The sequence below is a fragment of the Berghia stephanieae genome, chromosome 1, assembly GCF_034508935.2.
Source record: "Berghia stephanieae isolate SIO BIC M18660-M18661 chromosome 1, UCSD_Bste_1.3, whole genome shotgun sequence".
In the NCBI taxonomy this organism is placed as follows: Eukaryota; Metazoa; Mollusca; class Gastropoda; order Nudibranchia; family Aeolidiidae; genus Berghia; species Berghia stephanieae.
The window spans coordinates 92807034-92821923 of NC_088360.1; the positions used below are offsets into that span (position 1 = coordinate 92807034).

A 14890-nucleotide genomic window follows, 5' to 3' on the forward strand; every position below is an offset into this window, starting at 1 on the left:
TTCGATGCTTGAATATCTTGAAAATCTAACGGTTTTCGCTATTCTTTCTTGACCTGCAAGTGACAAACATAATTCTTAAAGAACTATTTTGTAATGTAAATATATATATATATATATATATGAGTGTTGGTGGGTTCTCGTAGGGCTAATATAAAAATATAAATGGGATCACTCACTTATATGTGACCAAAACATATGTTTCTGTGTCTTTCATCCACGTCGTCAGTTGGCGTATTGTCCGCAGAATAATTTTATTCCCTTTTTCCAATAAGTGAGTGATCCCATTATATATATATATATATATATATATATATATATATATATATATATATATATATATATATATATATATATATAATAGACATTAAGTCACAAATCACTCAGATAAGTTCTTGTAGCATGTTTATGAGTATGTTTATCAATATTGGTTAATCTATGAACGAATTAGATCTATATAAAATCATGTGCACGAATGTTATTATAAATATCTAAGATTTTCCTTACCTGTCACGATAATGCTCCTGTAATATTCAGATTTCATCCACCCTTTACCATCGGTTGGTAATTGAATGAGATGTTAATACTTTTATTATAGATGATGATGATGATGATGATGATGATGATGATGATGATGATGATGATGATGATGATGATGTGATGGTGATGACGATTATTATAAATCTTTAGTGTAATGGTAGCCCGACTTATTGGGATTATTTTATTCCTTTAATTTTTCTGTCTGCTTTGTCTGACACCTTTTCAGATTTTTGTCGATGATGATAAATATGGTGATGATGACGATTATGAAGACGACGACAACGACGATGATGTTAATGCTGATCTTGATCATGATGCTGGTGATGATGATGATGATGATGATGATGATGATGATGATGATGATGATGACGACGACGACGATGATGACGACAGTTTTTGTTATATTAAAATCATTTCCCTTTCATGTGTCGTCAGTGGCTGTGTGTGACAGTATCAAGTCTTGATTCCTTTTAGTATAGAAATTTTGTTAACCACCCATTGTTGCCCACCCAGCAGTGAATGGGTAGCTGAATCTGTTAGATTTGGCGGAAAGTACTTTGCAATTTACTAGCGTCCTATCAAAGTGATAGCAAGCAATGCTATTGTCCGTTTCAGAAACCGGGATAAACTCCGGCTCCACGGACCCAATGGCTTTGGAGGACTACATTTAAAAAAATCATTTGTTGATCAATCATCGGTGTGCCCTTTTCTCTGTTCATTCCATCCGCTCTTCCAATATTGTAATATTAAGATACAGGCTCTTATCTATCAATTAGGTTGGCATCATGTTAGCTTTCAGTTGCATTGTAGTGTACCATACAGAATAAAATTGGTAACCAGACGGTCTGAGGTTCCATCCTTAGTCGAGGAAGGCTTTTTAATTTTTTTATTTTCTTTTTTTTTTTTTACTTTAGCACTGTTTCATACACACTTTTTCAGATCTTTATTCTACAGAATCAAGTAATTTTTAAGCGGCCAGTAGCAGGGTGACTGGCCGTAGCCATCGTTAAATTATAGCCTGACACTAAGACCCACTAAGACAGATATTTTGACGTCTTTTTTAGGTTTGTGAACCGCCTATTATGTCTTTAGTAGCGGCCAAGGAAACAAGTGATCCCATTGGCTGAACTGTTGAATACAACTCATGATAATTTTTCTTTTATCCCCAAAGACTTGTCTTTTGATGTCATAATTTGTTGGTCAATATCAGGCCACGGGTTTACGAAGGCTACTGACTGACTGACAGTGATTAGAAAGATTTGCTTTTCCCCCCCTTTGTATGACACCTCAAACACATTGCACCAGTCCAGTCAAATTTGACCCGTCGGTTCAGAGCGGTACTAGAATTAAAGGAAAATTATTATTATTATTATTATTATTATTATTTATTATTATTATTATTATTATTATTATTATTATTATTATTATTATTATTATTATTATTATTATTATTATGAGATGGACTTGGGGTTGATTTCCATTATTTGCGGTTGAGAACAAGTGCAGTTTATATCATTGCAAAAGATTTTAAGTTATTATTTTACTTGTAAATTTACATTTCAGTGTCCAATTTAACCTATATGCACATATAAGCAGGTCTGATAACCGAACGCAATTATGGGCTTGATTTAACGTTGTAATGGGGTTTATTTTGCGATGGGTTGATAATATTTCCATTACAACGGTGAGCCCATAATAATTTGTGGGTTATCAGACCTGGGATTACGACACGTTGGATTTTAGCAACATACTTGGCTATGTGGACGTGGGATACAAATGTGAATCATAGCAGTTACGGATATTGTAAATCTGCCATTACATACAAAGGGCGCCTGATAATCGATTCTAATCGACGTGTATATATATGCAGGTCTGACATGGGCCTATTTTTTTCTAAAATTTTGGTAATAGACAATATATTGCGTCATTTTTTAAATATTTCCATTAAAACATTGAGCCCATAAGGAATTGGGTTATCTGACCTGCAAATATGTGCCCGTCGACTCCAATGAATTAAAGGAAGTTGGTTTGTTTGTTTATCATGTAACCCCCCCCCCCCCCCCCCCCATATGAGATTAAATAAAACATTGCGATTGATCACGTTTTAACCACTATCATGCTATAAGTTTATCATTATTTTACGAACAGAAGCGATTGGTGAATTAGGTTCCAAATACAGAGAGTGAGGGTAAAAGTTTAACAAACAAATTAAATTAATCGTCTCCACGATAAAAAATGTGATCCATCGCCTCAAAACGGTGTTACGTCGGGGTCGACGTGTACTTATTTGCAGGTCTGATAACCAAAATTTTCATGGACTGTTGTGATGCTCTCAAACAAATGCAAAGTATTGTCCATTACAACAGTGTTAATTCAAGGCCGTAATTTCTTTCCGTTATCAGACCTGCTCATATATGTACCTAGGTCATGGTAAATTGGATAGTAATACTTGACTTCATGTCACCAATATGAAACTAGGGCTAAATTGATATGTTTCATAGAGGGAAATGTATATTATAATAATTTCTAAAGGTGACCAATACTAACATGTCATATTTCTGATTATTTCTAATTTGTGTCCATTTCTAGACACCTGGTTCATCCCGACCAACATGTAATTATTTACAGGTCTGATAGCCTAACTTGTTATGGGCTCCGTGTTGTAATTGGAATACACTCTCAAATCAACAAAAAATATTGTCCATGACAACAATGCAATTCAAGCCCATAATTGCATTCGGTTATCACAACTATTAATATTATGCAATCCCGACACGATACCATTTTGAGACGTTGGGCCACAACAAATGTAGCTTTAAGACTTATTTTCTTCTAAGAGAACCTGAAAATACAATCAGCTCCATGACCTTTAACTTCAGAATCTTCTACTTTCAACCAAACTGTAAACAAACAGAATCACGTAGGTAAAAGGTTTACTTACAATAATCTATATAACAGCTGAGTATGACGTCATAAGCGAAAAATAACTTCATCATGGTGACTCATTCTTTTCCATTTGAAATTTGGGTCAGACTATTTAATAATAAACCAATTTATAAGTTTATAAGACGGTTTCTTTATAATACACGACTTAACATAGTATGTATAGCCATGCAAAAGCAATATATTAATAGAGTACAATGAAATGCTGACATGTTTTGAATGTCAAAACAAATAAGAGATAATAATAACTAAAATGTGAAACAAGTATAAGCTTATCCGATTGTATTCTTTTTTTTTAAAGCACGTTTAGCGGAAAAAAATCGTCTCTCTGTCTGGTATAAACAGCGTAAAAACTAATGTGATGTCAACCACAATCTTAAAATGAAAGCTTATGTTTTTATGAGACATTGTTAATTAAGATAAGAAGGATGAATGGAATGAAAACATGAAATAAGCCATACCGGTTGTGGGAACAAAGGTGATTGATAGAGAGAAGTTGGATAACGAATGCCCTTTCAATCCACTGAGAAATTTCTAAACTAAAACGAATTCCACATTTGTAATTTTTGAAAATGATACTTATTATCTATTATCATCTAGTATACTTACATGGAATAATTACATTTGAACAGAATTATTTTCCCCAACATTAAGTCAAAATTTCATATTTTACTAAGATAAGCAACAGAAAATGCCAAGGTGAGGGATGGCTACTGCCTGCATTAGTCTATTTATAGAATCGTTTCCGATTCTCAGTGCCAAATTTCCAGGTGTTGCTTGGTTTCTGCTATATGTAATAGCAATAGTCTACCTGTGCGAACATCTTATAGCAATAGGTATGTATATTGCATCTCTATGACCATGATACCGTGGCCTAGGGGAGAGAGAGCAAGAGAGAGAGAAAGAAAGAAAGAAAGAAAGAGAGAGAGAGAGAGAGAGAGAGAGAGAGAGAGAGAGAGAGAGAGAGAAAGAGAGAGTACGAGAATGAGAGAGAGAAGAGTAGAGTAGAGTAGAGAGAGAGAGAGAGAGAGAGAGAGAGAGAGAGAGAGAGAGAGAGAGAGAGAGAGAGTATGTGTGAATATTTATGTAAGTATGCGCGTATAATCTACATAGACTATGTGCTAAGAAGTAGATAGTGAGTACAAAGATATTGAGCGTATAACATATTCAGGATCGATTTTCGTGAATTTCGTGTGAAGCTTTTTGTGTGTGTGATAATTCATGGCTACGACAATGGGAAAAAGTATTGACTGTTAACTGTTAAGAAAAATTAATGTTGCAAAGCTCCTTCGATCCTCGCTAATTTTGGAAAGTATGCAACAAAGGGACAACTTTATTAATAGTTTTAAAAAACCATCCCAGAGGCCTTACAATGTGATCTAAGGCATCTGACAACTCCTTTCAGGTAAAAATGAAGACGTGACTGGTTTGTCTATTTCCATCTTTTCACTCCGCATCGCGCGCATGCCTTTGACCAACGAGTAATATATCGCTTTGACAGAGGAGAAAAAGAAGAGAAAGGAGGCATTAAAATACCTGACTATTATTCTTTATTCCCCTCTCTCTCTCTCTCTCTCTCTCTCTCTCTCTCTCTCTCTCTCTCTCTCTCTCTTTTTCTCATCCCTTTTCATCTTTCACATGCGATTATTCAGAAGTGAAAATTAAAAAAAATAATATAATAAATGGGCCGAATACAATGCGAATTCAGTTTAGGAAGACGAAAACCTCGGACTAAATTTTCCTTACATGGGAAGAGTTCGAAAAATGGCAGCCTGCATCAAGGTTTCACAACACTGAGCCATGAACTTCACGAACGTCTTTCGGGATCCCGTCTTTCAACTTTCAACATACTTATCAGTAGCTCTGTGCTGAAACTTTACGGTAACCAGTATCTAATTATTTGAATTTGTTGGAAATTTTCAGTTCAAGTGAGACAGGTTCTATAATGTCTCGAGAGAGTTATTATTATTTATTATAAATTATATTATAAATTAATTATAATTAGAGAGCTGCGCCGGTGTTACCAACACTTAGCTTCTATACCAGGACAAATCATTCGTTTGGACAGAAAAATAAATAAAAAACTTACCGCTTACCGTCAAAAGCAGTTTAGATTTGAAGATGCATTTGTTTTCTATCAAAAAACATTCGGTACTGGTCAATCCTTGATGAATTTCAAAAGTTGTGTTGATATTATATGGCGGAAAACACAAAGGGTCTCAGAGGGTTTTCATTTTGGGGCCCATTTTGACCAATTTTCAAAATACTCCAAACACATCATATTTGGTATCAAATGAAAGGTTAATCATTGCAGATCCAGAAAAAAATAGCTTTTGAGAGCAGCAGGCCTCTTACATGAAGAGAAATTGTCAAAGAAAGACAACTCTTCCGTTTTTTTGAAAATTTCTGGTAATTCTCAGGATCACCAAAATTTCAATGCAAACCTGCCCCCAGGCATTTGAAATCATCTTAAAACAGCATAACTAAGCAGCCCATGCATTTTTCTCAAAATAATAGCAGGATTCATGCCATAATTTTTTTTTTAATGTAAAAAAAAAAAAATACAAAAGGACACGAGTCGGAAAAATTTGAAGTTTTCATGTTTTTTTTATTTTAAAGTATAAAATTCTTTGAAATGTTATAAATAATCAATAAATCTAATATATACAGCAAATACAAATAAAGGTTAATATATACAATCAATTATAATTTTAACAAATAGTGCCCCCTGTTATCAATCGTAACTTGCTCCGAGGGCACTTTCGTCCAGCGGTAGTTGTCCGGAGGGCCCTGACTGATGAAGCTTTCATCTGGAACATCACCAAACACATAACTCTTGCCAGGGCCCTTCCGCATGAATCGCACGAATGGAGCATCAGAAGAAGGCTCTGGTGGGGTTGAAACCTGTGGAAAAATTACAAGAAACAAGATGATAGGTATATTCTTATCATAAAAAAAAAATTCAAATTTCAAAGTCAAACAACAGCTTACTTACCACCTGCAACTTCAGAAAACATGAAAATGAGTTATAAATATTACAAAATATTGCATTAAAGGTATGAAAAACTTCTTACAACAGCAAAAAAAGTCCTTGTGAGCTTGTTTATCTCGCATGTTATTTTGAGGTACTCCCCCACCTTCACCACTGGACAGTCTGATCTGGGAAAGATAAGTAAATATGGTTCTGGTATTACATTAAAGTCAAATAGAAAGTTGTGTTTATATCTCATATGTTAAGAAGTGTAATGCAATATGAAATAATAAAAGAACCTGCCCAAAGAAAAATATACAAATTAGCAAATAATATTAATAATGAGTCTAATAACATATAATCATCGAAATATTTATATGAAGAAATGTAGCTGAAATAAATGTACAACTAATTAGAGAAATTTTACTGATGTTATCTGAATCATACAAGAAAGAAAAATGGTGGGAATCAAATTAAATGAAAGGGAACATAATTCTATTCAAATTTGATAAAAATAACGTCTATTTATCATTTTCATAAATTTAATCTAAATTTAGTTGATTTCTTATGGGTCGCCAGCCATGCCATTATCGTGAATCAGCCGCCATATTGGTTTCGCTATTCTGTGGCATAGCAGTTTTCCAAACTTTGCCGTATCGCACATTAAATCAAGGCATTTCAAGCCAAAATAACATCATCCTGCGTAGTTGTGGGTTTCTATCTTGTTATTCATCATATATTTACAATAAAATAAGTCGATTATCGACTTTCAGGGTTAGAAATGGAATTATCAGAATCAAAACAATCGAAGCCAGCTTGATTCTGCTATGGAAAAACTGCTATGGAAGAGCGACACACAGAAAAACGGGCATTAAAACTAACACAAATCCTTCGAATTTCACAATGATTATACTAAAATACTTAAAATTATAATAAAAATAGTCAACTTACCAATTTTCACTGGTCGAAGTTATCGGATAACGTTTTAGGGCCGTAAACAAAAACTGCAGCTATGGAAAAACGATGTAGACACCGGATGTTTTGACTCGTATTTTACAGGAAGTAAGAGCCTCGCTATGGAAGAATTACGAAGTCCCCAAAACTTTGTGTTTTCGAAAACGGCCGTTTTTCTTTATTTTAAGCATGAAATCATAATTATTTTTAAAAATGAAACTCATTCTCCGATTTTTTAATGTTTTATTTCACAAAATATGGCCATTCAAAGAATTTCTGAGTTGATTTCATGTTTCTTTAACGCAGTTTTCCGAAACTACCGTGGCTGAAATGAAAACGTTTGTTGTCGCCAAAACCCATAAAAAAACACTTCAACAAACAATATCTTAATAACAACAAAATATTTTTTTTTCAAACTGCTCACACAGGTTCCTTAACCATAAATCAACACAAAACACAAAAAAAAAATAAGTGAATTTGGATTTTTTCATAGAAATAAGTTTATTTCAAAAGGAGACCCCCATTTTGGGCCTTCTTGTGTTTTCTGCCATATCCTAATTTTTTTCATGATTCATTCCTCGCGAAATCGTGTGGGTTTCGTTTCTGTTATCAAGGTGCCGCCCCAGTTTAAAAAGTTTATTGGGAAAAAGATACGGAAAAAAGTGTCCACCGATAGGTATGCAATTTGGTGCATTAGTGCAGTAAAAATTGGTGCGCAAAATTAGTTCGTAACGGATGCGAGACTGCGTGTGTGTGTGTGTGTGTGTATGTGTGTATGTGTGAGTGTGTGTGTGTGTGTGTGTGTGTGTCTCTTTCTTTTTTCTTTTTTTTTTGGGAGTGCCTACGTACACGGTAACAGGGCATCTAGCCTCAGGATCTACGTACACGTAAACTGGTTTACTGTTGCAACACAAGCAATAGATGGTCCTCGCTGTCGTGACCGCACGCGCTCGGTGTGTGTGTGTGTGTGTGTGTGTTTTGTGTGTGTGTGTGTGTGTTATTTTTAAAAAAATCAAAACAATTTTAACCATTAATGGCGAGATTCGATCTTACACTCCCCAAACTCCAGATCTTAGTCTTAATGTTATCATTAAAAGACAAGCTTTGGGATTTATAGTTTAATTGAAGCCCGAGTCTAAATATACTCTTACTACTGCTCTCTTGGTGAAACGATTTATTCCGCATAAGCAATCTGCAGAAAAAAATCAGTGTCACTGTAAAAGGTTAAAATTTCACGAAGTACGCTCAGTGAACACCGCTGTAACAATCCTTTGATCTACGTCATCAGGCAACCCGTTGTTTCTTTCATCTTTTCCCATTCCCCCTTACTATCCCCCCATCCCCCCGCCCACTCTCTCTCTCTCTCTCTCTCTCTCTCTCTCTCTCTCTCTCTCTCTCTCTCTCTCTCTCTCTCTCTCTCTCTCTCTCTCTCTCTCTCTCTCTCTCTCTCTCTCTCTCTCTCTCTCTTTCTTATCATAGTGTTATCCCTTCCCCTTCCCATCTCAATGTAAAATGAAAACCTTCTGCTGTTTGCAGATACATGTATGATTGTTTTGTTTTTTCTCTCTCACTCGGCTAGGATTAAAAACCAGGACATCAGGTAATTGGTGTCTAATGCCAAAGTATAGATTCTCTCTTTGGCCAATTTAGTCACGCATGTGGCAGCCCAGTTATTTATTATATTCTGCCTATAACACACAATAAGTGGGATTTTGGGGGTGGGTACGAAAGAAATCAAGGTCATAAGTAACCGTGCACAAGAGCTGTGTAGGGAATTGGTTTCTGGGGTCTTGCAAATACCAAATATTTTATGGAAAGCTCTTTCGAACTCCAAGACGTCTGGTTTGTTTTGCTCTCTTGGAACAAACGAAACAGATGTCTTGATGTGTGACCTAGTTGTCTGATTTTGTGACCTGGATGTAAGGTTTTGTGACCTAGATGTATCCTTTTGTGTGTGCAAGCCATGCGGGTAAGTACAGCGATAGCTTGCCAGTTGAGGAAAAGAAAAAAAAAAGAAGCAGCGTATCTGCATTTGAAAAACAAAACAAAAAAACCTGAAAAAACAAAACAACTTAACCTTTTAAAGGTGAATATCAATCTTACTTGGACCAAAAATAAAATCTTACCGTTTTCATCAAAAGACAAAAAACAAATTACAATTTAAAAACTTGAGCTTTTATATAGGGCAATATCCACCCAATGTGCTCAAAGCGCTTTTTATCAATATTCTTACTGCTCTTATGGTGGAAACGTTTTTTTTTTTTTCTGCGTTAAAAAATAATATAAATGACGACTATTATTTGAAAACAAAAAAATCAATGTCACTGGCAAAGGGTTAATTGCAGTACTCCTGCATCCTGTGAGACTCCTACGGCACTTGCTAATCATAAAAAAAGGAAATAGCAATCAACAATACTAAGTTGAGAAAAAAAAGAAGAAAAAAAGGAGGGGGGGGGCAAAGAGCAAACCCAGTAGCAATGCAACCTTTAGCGGCCAAATTCGATCTTTGACCTAACACCAAATCCTCTTTCATCAAAAGACAAGTAACGGCAAAACGATTATAGACAATTGAAGTCCGAGTTGCGATGGTCTGACTGCTCTCTTGGTGGAAAAGCTGTATTCTCCGTTAACAATAATAAAGATAAAAGCAAACTATTATCTGAAAGCAAAAAATTTGCTTCGCTGTTAAGGGGTTAAGAACATCTGCCAGCATCGTTGACAAGCTCTACGTCACCAAGCCACACGTCTCCCATTCGTCTTCATCATGCAACCCCCCCCCCACCCCCCCCTCTCCACTCTCACGGTGGTGGTGGCGGTGGATAAAAAAGGCCTTTTTTTCTTTTATTCAATCAACTTGACTGCTGGTGGACCCTAGGCCTCTCTACAAGTCCAAGAAATAATACTCACTTTTTCTCTGTTCCAACGAAAATATCTACCCCCTACCGGTCTAATTATTTGTAGCAGACGACAAATTTCTCAAAAAGGTCACGTGACACTATAAAAACAACACAGGAAGTCCATGAAAGCTTATTTACGGCATTTCCTTTGAACCGTGTAAACAACAAAATTTCGTTTTCATTCGACTCAACGGGTCAGATTGGCCGGTATTTTTTAACGAACTTAAGTTCTGAAAAATCAAAATGTTTCTTAGAAAGGTGAAAGATGCTAGTTTTTGAAACAGAGGTAGGTTTTTAAAAAAAATCTTTATATTTTACGTGAATGCATGCTCAAGGCGAGTTGGACGTGCAGCGGAGGTTGGTAGGCCAAAGGCCCACCTCTCTATATATCGTCTCTTCTTACTTTACTCTTAGAAATTAAAAGTTCAGTTAGTGTTAGAGTTAGAGTGAGTGCTACGTATCTAATCGACACAATACAATACAGCAGCAGAGACAAGGGACAGGGATTCTTCTGACCGTGATTTTGTGGACTGAACTAGGGTTAGGATCAACAAATTAATTTCCCAGCTCCGTTCTAGTATCATTCATATGCTTTAACTTTAACCGTACGGTGAAAATCGCCCACCAAGATATTACCATACAGTGAAAATAAGTCTCCCACACTATTAACAATGTACAGTGAATATAGCCTGCCACTCCGTTATAGTGAATATAGTCTCCCAAACTATTATTATCACATCACCGTACACTGAATATAGCCTTCCACACCATTATCACCGTACGGTGAAAATAATGTGTCAGGCTATTTTCACCGTGCAGTGAAAACCGTCCACCAAGTTATTACCGTACGGTGAAAAAAGCTTCCTACACTATTATCACCGTACGCTGAAAATCGTCCACCAAAATATTACGGGATGGTGAACAAAGTCTCCCACACTATTATCACTGTCCGTATGGTGAAAATCGTCCACCAAAATATTACGGGATGGTGAAAAAAAGTCTTCCACTTCCACATATATCACCGTACGATGAAAATAGCCTGACACACTATTTTCACCGTACGGTGATAATGGTATCTTGGTAGTTAACAAACTTCGTGGCGTTTGTCTCTGTTGAACCCATGACCTCAAGAAGTCGGGGGTAGCGGCTCAAGATAGACATTGAGATTGAAATCACTATTTCTTTAGTTGTGAATAGCTCATACTCATACAGTAGAGCCACGCCCTCCCCGGCCAGGTGTTGTTGTTGTACTAGAAAGGTCGCGGGTTCGAGACCCCATCGCCGCCACGAAATTGGAAAGCTTCATTGGTAACTGTAACCAATTCTGAATCCGCTATCCTGCCTGTATTATTATAGCTTTGGGAGGCCTTCCGAAAGCTCATCATGCCAAATATTCGCTCCTAAGAAAAAATACAACCTAGTACCTTTAACTACCCCTAATGGGGAAAAAAAACAAAACAAAAACAACCCTGGGACTGCTTTTCACTGCCTTTCAATACCTCACAAATCAAAATGGCGGCCGAGAATCAAAACAATGGTCAAATTAGGAAATTTTTAACTTTCACAAATCTATCAAGGTTTTTTTCTATATGATGACAACTTGAATAAATAAACGTCTGACAAAAAGTCCAAAGTGAAAATACAAATTGAAAGAAATGCTATAACAAGGAGCTTTCGGGAGGCCTCGGCAAACTTTTTCTTTTTTTATAACTAGTCTGCACGCAGGAAGAAAATGATGTCGGGTCGAATTCTAATGGTCTGGATGCAGAGGCACATATGTCACAGTTAGTATGCTGGCTTCTGATTGGCTAATACTTAAGGTGAAAATAGTCTGTCAGGCTATTATCACCGTACGGTGAAAAAAGCCTAAAACACTATTTTCACCGTACGGTGAAAATAGTCAGTCCGTTATTATTATCCATTGAGTCTCTACCACTGAGCCACTACCACTAGCGCTACTGCTACTACCCACTGAGTCCTTGCCACCAGTGCAATTATCCACCGAGTCCTTACCTTCTTCTTCTTCTAGGTTCCATGCCTGGTCCAGGCTTCGGATACTGCATGAATTATCTCTCTCCATTCCTCCCTGTCTCTTGCTTTTTCAAACAGCTCTTGGATTGTTAGGTTGGTGAAGCCCTTCAGTTGGTCTATGAGTGTTTTTCTTTGTCTCCCCCGGGCGCGTTTACCAGGTATTTTTCCACAACTTGCCAGGTATTCATTCTTATCTTTCCTTACTATGTGTCCGAAAAAGGATAGTTGTCGATCCACTATTAAGGGCATTAGTTTCCTTTGTTGGTATGTTTGTTTTAGCACTTCTTCGTTCGTTTTGTGTGCGGTATACGATATTCTCTGCATCCTTCTCAAGCACCACATTTCAAAAGCTTCAATGTTCTTTTGTGTTTCTGCATTTGTAGTCCAGCTTTCGCATCCATAGAACAAGATTGGCCACACGTAGCACTTCAAGACTCGGAATCTAATCCCGAACGACATCTGTTTGTTTTTCAAAATGTTTCCCAGGTCCATGAAGGCCTGTTTGGCTTGAGTTATTCTTGCTCGTATGTCTCGGTTACATCTTCCATCTGTTGTCACTATTGAACCTAGGTATTTAAAACTTTCTACGTTGGTAAGCTGCTCGCCGTGAATCGTTATATTGCAGGTGTTGTTGTTTTCGGGGTTTTTCTGTATTACCATGCATTCTGTTTTGGTGATATTCACTTCCATTCCCTTGGCTTCACTATCTACTACCACTTTGTCAACAATCTTTTGAAGTTGGATTTCTGATGTTGCAATGAGTACCGTATCGTCTGCGTATCTTATATTATTTATGTTGTGACCTCCTACTTTTATTCCCTCCATATTATTTATGCCCCTCATGATTGTTTCTTGGTATAGATTAAACAGATCTGGTGAGGCAACACACCCTTGACGGACTCCTTTCTTAATAGGAATGGAATTTCCTGTAGAGTTTCCGATTTTGATAGATGCCTGCTGGGTGTAGTATAATGTTTGCATGAGTCTGAGGTCTTTCTCATCAGCGCCAATGGAGTGCAGTTGTTTTAGTATTTCTTCGTGGCGTACTCTATCAAAAGCTTTTTTGTAGTCGACAAAACAGAGGTATAGTGGGGTCTGAACCTGTATAGCTCTTTCACTTAAAACACGGAGGAGGTATATTGCGTTCCTTGTCCCTCTGTCAGGTTGGAATCCATATTGTTCTTCTGCGATTTCGGGGTTAATCTTATTCCTTAACCTGTTGATAATTATACGCAACAGTATTTTGTTGATGTGACTTATTAAACTTATAGTTCTAAAATTTTCGCATCTGACTGCACCTGCTTTCTTTGGTATTGCTATGAAAATAGAGTTACAGAGATCTTCTGGAATTTTCCCAGTATTGTATATATTGTTGAATAATATGTGAAGTTCATCAATTGCTAGATCTCCTAGGCTTTTTAATACCTCTACAGATATTTCATCAGGGCCTGTTGCTTTACCATCCTTCATTCGTTCCATGGCATGTTCAATTTCACTTTTGGTGATGTTTGGTCCGCTTAATGGTTCTTTGAATTTCAGTGGTGGTTCATTTCTATTTGGATCATTGTACAGTTCGCCTATGTATTCTACCCATCGGCTTTCTATATGTTGTTCTTCAAATAGCAGTTCCCCTTGTTTATTTTGGATACAACTTCCTGCTGCTTTGCTTTTCCTTTTCCCTGATAGTTCTTTTATTCTTTGGTGAGCTTGTCCTTACCACCAACACTATTATTATTATTATTATTGTCCATTGAGTCTCTATCACTCATACTCATAAACAAAGAACAATATGATTTCTGTCTTTGTCTTGGAATGAGGTTACGTTTTGTCCTGGCCCTGGTTGGATACCCTAGCTGGGAGGGAAACAGTCAAATGTATATAGTTAGAGTTAGAGTTTTGGGAGATGATTTTTTTTGTCTTGTAAATTGTAAATCATCTCTCAGTAATGCCCCGTATTTTGTTTTGTTTACATATTATATATGATATGATTTGTAAATATTTGAGTGTTCCTCTTAGAAGGGACCCATGCTTTTATCTGGATGAAACGTTTAGTTTTAGTACTTTTAGGTGATCTCAAACTAAGCACTTTGATAGTGTGCTCTTGGAATCTCCATCTGTTTCCTATTTGAACCAATTCCCCTTTGTCTACCTTTTCTTGGGTGCTTTAATTGTAATTCTTGAACTTTTCACTGTCCCATTTACTTCCTTTTTACTGGCACTGATATGACCTTAATGTGTTGCAGCACCGTAAAACCCTTAAAAACAAAAAAAAAACTAACCATTCTTTTCTCACATTTGCTGATAAATACAATTTATTGAATGCAGAAATTGGATGCTTTGTGTCAGGTGTACAGTAGTATATGTGTATTATTATTTTGTTTGTGTGTGTGTGTGAGAGAGAGAGAGAGAGAGAGAGAGAGAGAGAGAGAGAGAGAGAGAGAGAGAGAGGGGGGCGGGGGGAAGTGTGGATGAGGAGAAAACCTCTTTGGTATGACATAACTTTGACTTTATTATTTGAACTCTACAACTATTTAAAAAAATCTGGAATATGATTTTT

General features: G+C 36.5%; 2 protein-coding genes across 2 annotated transcripts in view; one reads left to right on the forward strand and one right to left on the reverse strand.

The window, feature by feature from the left end:
- Positions 1-4225, reverse strand: part of LOC144962387 (uncharacterized) — an 8812-nt gene extending 4587 nt beyond the window's left edge. The window contains exons 1-2 of the mRNA XM_078895274.1: positions 4090-4225; positions 1-53 (exon numbers count right to left, since the gene is read on the reverse strand). The exon at positions 1-53 is cut by the window's left edge and continues 1705 nt beyond it. The gene's annotated coding sequence lies outside the window, so the exon portion shown is untranslated. The remainder of the gene's footprint in view (positions 54-4089) is intronic.
- A 983-nt stretch (positions 4226-5208) lies between these two features.
- LOC144962389 (dnaJ homolog subfamily C member 21-like) overlaps positions 5209-14890 on the forward strand; it is a 54649-nt gene continuing 44967 nt past the window's right edge. Inside the window, exon 1 of the mRNA XM_078895276.1 lies at positions 5209-5361. The gene's annotated coding sequence lies outside the window, so the exon portion shown is untranslated. The remainder of the gene's footprint in view (positions 5362-14890) is intronic.